Source organism: Amblyomma americanum, chromosome 5, assembly GCF_052857255.1.
Source record: "Amblyomma americanum isolate KBUSLIRL-KWMA chromosome 5, ASM5285725v1, whole genome shotgun sequence".
Classification (NCBI taxonomy): Eukaryota; Metazoa; Arthropoda; class Arachnida; order Ixodida; family Ixodidae; genus Amblyomma; species Amblyomma americanum.
This window is the reverse complement of record NC_135501.1, coordinates 194,092,507-194,100,691: the sequence shown is the minus strand read 5'-3', so window position 1 is coordinate 194,100,691 and position 8,185 is coordinate 194,092,507. Positions and strand designations below refer to the sequence as shown.

Genomic DNA, 8,185 nt, shown 5'->3' with positions numbered 1-8,185 from the left:
AGGCTGGTACGAGGTCACCGGCTTGTGCAGGCTGGAAAATTGGGGAAAGCTGGGGAACGGAAAGTAACGGGAAATACTTCAAAGCACTGCGACAAGGGCTTCCGAGCACTGCCGCACGACACTCACGCCAGCCATACTGGTTACACGCCGACATATCGCTGCCGTCTGGCAGTCTGGCCCGATTACGGCGGGAAGCGCGGAGGCCAGTGTTGTCCAGCTGCTGCCATCTGTGGCGATGCGGCGGTACTGGGCGCTCGAGCCGCCTTTCGTTCCAGCCCGGCAGAGGGCAGCTCTGAGGCGCTGGCACTAAAGCTTCAGCTGCCACCTCAAAAAAAAGAGGACGTGTCCCGTAATATTCGGTGAAACTTACCACGGTAACTTGCCACGGTTACCTCGATCGGAGAAACTTACCTATGTAACCTACCGCGGTTACCACGGTTACTTACCACTAAGGCAAGAGCAACCACGGTAATGGGCGTGCCGATGCGCTGGCTCGAGAACGCCCCTCCCGGGCCCCGGACGATCAGGCACTAAACCCCACGCAAGAAGCCATGTCGCTCCTTCGTACATGTCAACAAATCACCACATTCTACAAACCCAGCCACACGACGCTGCCGCCCCCGCATTGTACTTTGTCGACCCAATCTAGCGCCACATGGCGACAACTACGCTCGGAATGCTTCATTTCACGCTGCATCCTCTCATGCAATTTAAGGCGCCAGCATAATACAGTAAATCTGCGCTTAATTGAAATACCGTAAATACATTGCAATATGAGACATTGGAGCAACAGGTACAGCGTATGACATATATTGGATGTCTTTACAGTCGAGCAAACGGCTTCACAATATAGCACAGTATCCCAGTGTAACTGAAATGTGTGAAGTATGAATAAAAGGCCTGAGCTGGAACTTACCATCTGTCATGTTACCAATTGATAGAGCATGCATGTTAGCACGCACCTTCAGACATTTCAAGCAGGTGGCTCCCATTACTGCGCTGAAATAAGTTTTTTTTTTTTGTTTCAAGCACACTTACATCCCGTAAACAGTGTCGGCGATAGTAGGTAGGCAATGTAGCGAAGCGCGCCTTCGTTGGTAGTTGGTAGTGCGAGTGTTGCACTGATAATGACACTGGGTGGCAGGCAGCTCTCTGTATAGAGAGAAGAATTTGACGATGAAGACAGCGAGCTGATAGCTGCTCGCGGAGGCCCGGCACGAGGTACGAGCAGAAGAAGACGAATCTCGCTCGAGGTAAGCCGCAGCATCTCCCCTTTTCCGCATAGAAAACTATCAAGCATGATGTGTTGTGCCGTCCAGCTTTAATTCTGGTGCACGTTTTCAGACCTTATGCATGGCGTCTTTCATGCAGGACATTTGGAAACTGCGACAATCTGCTCCGTGTTGAGGTAAATCGGAACGAAGCATCCGAGGATCACGCCAGACATCGCGGAGCCCAACACAGGTTTAACACGCTACGTGGGCAGGTGAGCCTGTTAAATACATGCGCAAGCTGGAAGTGTCGCCCCTCTGTTCCTTCCCCTCATAGGTGAAGCTCCGTTTACATGTCATTGCCCTTACAAGAACTCCTCTAGACAGTACTGTCCATAGACTTCTGTCTATAAAGTCTGTTGACTCTCTATAGACAAACCCTAGAGAACAGTCTAGGCAATACAAGTCCTACAGACAGTCCATAGACAATATATAGACTTATCGCCATGCACTTTTAGCAGAGTTTTGTCTATATACAGTCTATAGATTATGAATAGAGCTGGAGGAAATGTCGCCCCCACTGTCTCTTCTCCTCATAGCTGCAGCTCCGTTAACAAGATGATGGCTTTTATTGACGAGGAAACCCAGCGGACGCGATGTGTTCGCGCGACGACATCCTCGACTTGAGGCCCGTGTACCGTGCGAAGTCAGTGCACGTTAAAGAACCCCAAGTGATGGGAATTTCCGGAGCCCTCCACTACGCCGTCCATGATAGCCTGAGTCGCTTTGGGACTTTAAACCCCCATGAACCGTGAACCATAAACATCCTACAGCCTTGAGAAGGAGAGTGGGTTGAAGAGGGAAGGCTAAGAGAACTGGCTATGAGGAATAGCGCAATAATTGTCTCACTCTTGATGGACACCTAAATCACGTCGTGATGAATAAATTAAAAAGAAATTGCTTATGGGGAAAACAAAGGCGCAGTAACTATTGCACTTACGAGTGAACACCTGAACTACGCTCTGTGGGAAGTATTGGAGGAGGGAACGAAAGATGGAAAAAAGAAGGAGACGCTGAGCATTGGGCTGCGGAACGACTTCGACCACCTTGCTGTCTGTAACGTGCACTAACTTTTCGCGCCACACGGGAGCCTTTTGTACTTCGCTTCCTTCTTAACGGGACCTCCGCCGCTAGAATTTATACAGCGTCTTCTGGCTCGGCAGTCGAGGAGGGGCGGAAGCAGGGAGCGAAATATAGAAAAAAACGCAGGCGTTATGGACGGCTGTTAATTTTTACCAGGTGGGGGGTCCTTTAACGTGCACTGACATCGCAAGCCAGTGGGGCGCGTTTTTCATTTACCCTCCATCGAAACGCAACCACCACGGCCGCGAATTCGACCGGGGCCTTGGTGATCAGAACATGAGCGCCGCAGAATTTTCGAATTTAATCCCACGTCCATGCCTCCTGCCTCTCATATCAATAGAAGACTCTATTGCGGTAGCGAACTTGAAATGCACATGCATAACTCCTGCACAGAACCAACCACGATAAATCGCAAAGTTTTGGAACAACTATCTGGAAACACTACACTCTAAACATACAGGAGTAAAAAGGCAGTAAGCGGTCTGTATGTTGTATGTTGTTGTTGCCAGGAAGAGGGGAAAGGAAAGTGCACATGCCTGCTCACTGGCTCAAGCCGAGCCACAATCCCTACCATGTGCTGATAGTAGGAGAGTTGAAAGAGGGGACAGAAAGACAGGATAGTAAAGACGCGCTAAAGACAAGGCCGATCCCGGAGGCAGTGCAATACCGGGCCAACCGGTGGCGGGAGTGAAGCATCCTTCAAACTCTCCGCCACATTTCCAAAGATAAGTCCATTGGACCCACAATAGATACTCTGAGGGGTCCGGACATTCGCACAGTAAGCTGTCTTCTAACGCACTCTTTTTTATATAGAGAATACGCTACAGGACAGCCTTCTCCTTTTCACTCCCATATAGGCGTGTTCGTGTTCAGAGTCAATACGCAATGTCAACTGTATAAATTTAGCGGTACAATTAAGTTATCTTGTGCTTGTTAAGCGAAGTGATCTATTTTGCATAGTCCTGGAGTATGTGTGTGTCCACTGTGTCTCTGTTTATTATACGTGAAGCAGAGCGTGCACTGTCTGGGCTGTCGCCGCTATTCCTTTTCAGCATAGCGCAAGGAAGCATGAAGTTCTTGCCCTGGGACGTAACACTAAGCGATTATTTCTGTCTTGGCCCCCACAATCTAATCTGACGCAGGTATCCTCGTGGCATGAGGAACCAGCATGGACGCCTTTATCTGGTGAGACAGATTCCTTCAACTTTGCTGCCTGCCCTACAAGAGTTGTGCGAGTGTTCATCCCCACATGCGTACGCTGCCCTCGATAAGAAGCACGCTGGTACTTTGCTGCTGGTCTGTAAGGAGGGTCTTCATGCGCAGAAAAATTACAGGATTTCACATGTCTGCTTCTGAGCGCAAATGCGAAAGCCTTTCCCTGTCCTCTTTTTGCCTTCATTTTTCATTCTCTTTTATTTGCTGTAATGTTTGCTTTTCTTTTTGTTTTTGTTTTTTATATTTTAGTTCATTGTTTTCATTTTGCGTTTATATTTATTTAATTTCCGGGTTTTTCTATTTTATTAAATACATGTTGCTTAATAACTGTTGCTTATCCAACTTTTACATTTTTAACCCGAGAGCGTTAAGGAGCTCGTGTCGCAGAAAAGCCGGTGTCGTCGGCGTCTTTCGCCGTGAGCGAAAAATGACGCATCTCGGTGGACACCTGAACCGCGCCGTAAGGGAAGGGATTTTAACGCGGCAGCGTTAAGGATTGATTGATTGATGGATTGACTGATCGATTGATTGAGTGATGGATTTATTTATTTTATTTGATTCAGTGAATGAATGATTGGTCGATCGATCGATTTTTCCTTCCCTTACGGCGCGATCCGGGTGTCCAGCGAGAAATGTGAGACAGGCGTCATTTTCTTTCCTTAAAAGCAATTGTTCATTTCATTTTCCTGCGTTTTTATGGAGGAAAAACGCTAAGGCGCCCTGTGCTGTGCGATGTCAGTGCACGTTAAAGATCCCCAGGTGGTCGAAATTATTCCGGAGCCCTCCACTACGGCACCTCCTTCTTCCTTTCTTCTTTCACTCCCTTCCTTTACCCTTCCCTTACGGCGCGGTTCAGGTGTCCAGCGATATACGAGACAGATACTGCGCCATTTTCTTTCCCCAAAAACCAATTAATATTATTATTATTAAAAGCCTCCAAATCCAGCATTTATAGATCAAACTAACACGAAGGACATCGCTGTGAATCCTCCAGTAATAGTTATATGTACCCATTCATTCCACAGTGTCACGGCCTACTAAAACTGCTCGCACAAGTTTATCCCCAGGTTTCTATGGCCTTCTGTACGATCCGCGTGAGCGCACAACGCAGGCATTCCGTGATTCAAGCAGTGACTGGTGGAGGAAAAACGCTAAGGCGCCCGTGTGCTGTGCGATCTCAGTGCACGTTAAAGACCCCCAGGTGGTCAAAATTATTCCGGAGCTCCCCGCGGTGGCTCAGTGGTTAGGGCGCTCGACTACTGATCCGGAGTTCCCGGGTTCGAACCCGACCGCGGCGGCTGCGTTTTTATGGAGGAAAAATGCTAAGGCGCCCGTGTGCTGTGCGATGTCAGTGCACGTTAAAGATCCCCAGGTGGTCGAAATTATTCCGGAGCCCTCCTCTACGGCACCTCTCTCTTCCTTTCTCCCTTCACTCCCTCCTTTACCCTTCCCTTACGGCGCGGTTCAGGTGTCCAACGATATATGAGACAGATACTGCGCCATGTCCTTCCCCCCCCCCAAAAAAAACAATTATTAGCCCTCCACTACGGCACCTATCACTTCCTTTCTTCTTTCACTCCCTCCTTTATCCCTTTCCTTACGGCGCGGTTCAGGTGTCCAACGATATACGAGACAGATACTGCGCCATTTCCTTTCCCCAAAAACCAATTATTAATATTATTAAGCAGTGAATGGTCATCTATATCGCAGGAACCAGCGTCCTCCCCCGTCGTCGACGCTGCGCGCGTTCGTGCTGCACAGCTTCGTGGTGTTCGTCGTAACGGCGCTGCTACTGGCCACCGTGCTCACCATGAACTTCTCGCGCATCGAGCAAGGTGAGGAGGCACGGGGGCATATGGGCCCATATCTAACTGGTGTTGTTTGGTGCAGCTACTTGGCGGGAAATGGCTCTCAACACATTACGAACGCAGAGATTTTTAAGTGTAAAGCTTTTACTACGCGATCTTTTCTAGCCGTCAGAGGGCCACAAGTTTGACATTGAATGTTTCTAGAGGTCAAGGTTCAAGGCTTGTTTATTGCATGTTTAGGGTACAAGATTAGAAAAACACTAATACAGAAGGAGGTGCCAAAGCCAGGGACTGTGGGTGGGACCTCATGTAAGTACAATTGTAAAAAGGAAGCAGATACAAAAATTTTAAAGTTGGCGTCAGTAAAGAGCAGTGAGTGAGATTCGAGAAAGAATGCAAACACATAATTGAATGAAAAATGATTACGCACCGAATAGCGTACAGAACAATACAAAACAAAAAATCATAGCATGATGTAACTGACAAAACTAGTAGCATTTACCATGAGAAATACTACTAGAAGCATTGTAAAAAACTGACGAAGAGGGGATTTAAAGGCACATATATTTGATGATTGCTTAATGGTAACTGGTAATGAGTTCCGAAATGTGGTATCAGAGAAACGAACTGTTTGTTTTCCATAATTAGTGTAAGGTTTAGGGAGTAAAAAGTTATGGTTTGTCGTTGCGACGCGGATATTGGTCACTGGTAGTTAGCGAAAAGGAAGTAGCTCTCTAACAGATTTGTACATAGGGTACATAATTTGTAGTCGATTATTTTGGGCACAGATAAAATATTGTGTGATAGGAGCAGACGAGGGGCACAGAGTAGTGACTATAAGTGATAATGTGAATTGTTTGATTTCGGATAGTTTGCAGAGAAGATAAATGCCAATGATAAGTGTTTCCCCAAGATGAAATGCAATACTGAATGTGGGAGAGGATGAACGAATAATAGAGGGAAATGAGAATGAGAACATAAAAATTCGGGAGAGCTTTAATTAGTATGCTAATACCATACGCCATTTTTGGGGAAATGGATGTGATGTGGGTCTGAAATTTAAAATGTTTGTCCAATACTACACCTAGAAATGATACGTGATCAGCTGAAAGGATCGAGTTTGAGCCAAAGCTAACAAACAGACGTGTTATCGCAAAGAATTTGATGAGCTGACCTAAAAACTATAAAGCTAGATTTGGATGCATTAATGGACAGAAAATTATTTCTACACCAATCGATACATTCTGTGCATCAATGTTAAGTTTATCAACCACTTTATTTATATGTGAATCCGAGGTTAAGATTGTTGTATCGTCAGCATAAATAAAACAGTTGGAATTATAAAGACACTCAGGGAAGCCATTGATATATAATAAAACTATGACAAGGCCAAGAAGGGAACCTTGCGGAACTCCAACATTAGTAGTCTTGAATTTTGAGTATGTTCCTGAGATGAACACGGCTTGTTTTCTATTGAATAAATAGCCTCTGATTAGCGAAAGTGCAGGCCCAGTTATGCCGATAGCGTCAAGCTTATTGAATAAAATAGCATGGTTGAGGGAATCAAAAGCTTCGAAAATGTCATTAAGTATCGCACCAGCAAAGTTACCTGCATCGATGAAAGATTTAATTTTATCGGTGAGGGCGATCAAAGCTAATTCGGTAGAGAATCCCATTCTGAAACCGAACTCGTTAGGTGAGAGAATGTCAAATTTTCTTCAGTAGTTGTTTATTTGGATAACAAAGGCTTTTTCAATCATTTTGCTCAAATATGATAAAATGGCGATTGGGCGATAATTAGAAATGATTTGTTTATCTCCCTTTTTGAAGTCTGGAATTCGCTTTGCCTTTTTCAACGCAGTAGGCAAAGTGCCTGATTTCAAGACCAGGTTAGCAATATGGACGAAGACATCGCAAATCAGATGCGCAATTAGCTTAATATGGGATGATTGTGTATTATCGAGACCAGGACTGGTGTCTTTCAGATTGCGTATTATTTTGCCGATTTCATCAGGAGAGACAGGGAAAAGAAAAATTCTAAGGGGGGATCGTTGTAATGTTTGTTTAGTGGCAGTATTTAAAACTCCTGAGGTGAGAGCGTATGAATAACTAAAGGCTTCAACAATGTCTGTGGGATTGGTAAATGTTTCCTTACCGGAAGTAATTGTTGATATGGGAGCTTTCCAGTTGTTTAAGTTTAGGAAGGAATTAATAACTTTCCATTGCTTATAAACGTTATTCCCGGCGCGATTTATTTCTCTTTCATAGTACTTTCTCTTCGCTGTTCTAAGGAGCAAGCCATTTAATACAATAGAATATTTCTCATAATGCACTAAAAGCCTTAAGTTAAATGGTTGCTTTTTGCATTTTCTATAGAGGTTATCTTTCTTTCTCAAGCTGCCTAAAATGCTAGGAAATGACGCCTTTCTCACATATCTCGGTGGACACCCGAACCGCGCCGTAAGGGAACGAAAAGTCCGACGCGAAGACGTCTTCTCAATCATGCCCTTCGTTCCCCAATGGCCTCCGGGCGACTAACACAAAGGCGATAACATTTGTTCCAGTGTTCGCGCCATATCCAAGCAGCTTTTTTAGCGTTCCTGTGTAAGGAACCTGTGTTTCGCAAAATTTGTTCTTCAAAAGCACCTAACGTATGTCCCATGTTTTGTCTACGTTTCCGCTCACAGCCATCGGATTTGCAGCTTCCAACACGACACGTCGTGGATGTAAGTACTGCTCCGCCCGCCTTTGTTAGGCTTACTGCCGTTGCTTCAGTGGTCTGGCTGTGGTTCAGCTTCTATTTAACAA

General features: G+C 45.7%; 1 long non-coding RNA gene across 1 annotated transcript; it reads left to right on the top strand.

Moving 5' to 3' along the window:
• Positions 1 to 1,385: 1,385 nt before the first annotated feature.
• LOC144135453 (uncharacterized) lies at positions 1,386 to 5,366 on the top strand. Its single transcript, XR_013315503.1, has 3 exons — positions 1,386 to 1,486; positions 3,497 to 3,539; positions 5,280 to 5,366. It is a non-coding gene; the product is annotated as an uncharacterized LOC144135453 (long non-coding RNA).
• The last annotated feature ends 2,819 nt before the right edge of the window (positions 5,367 to 8,185 follow it).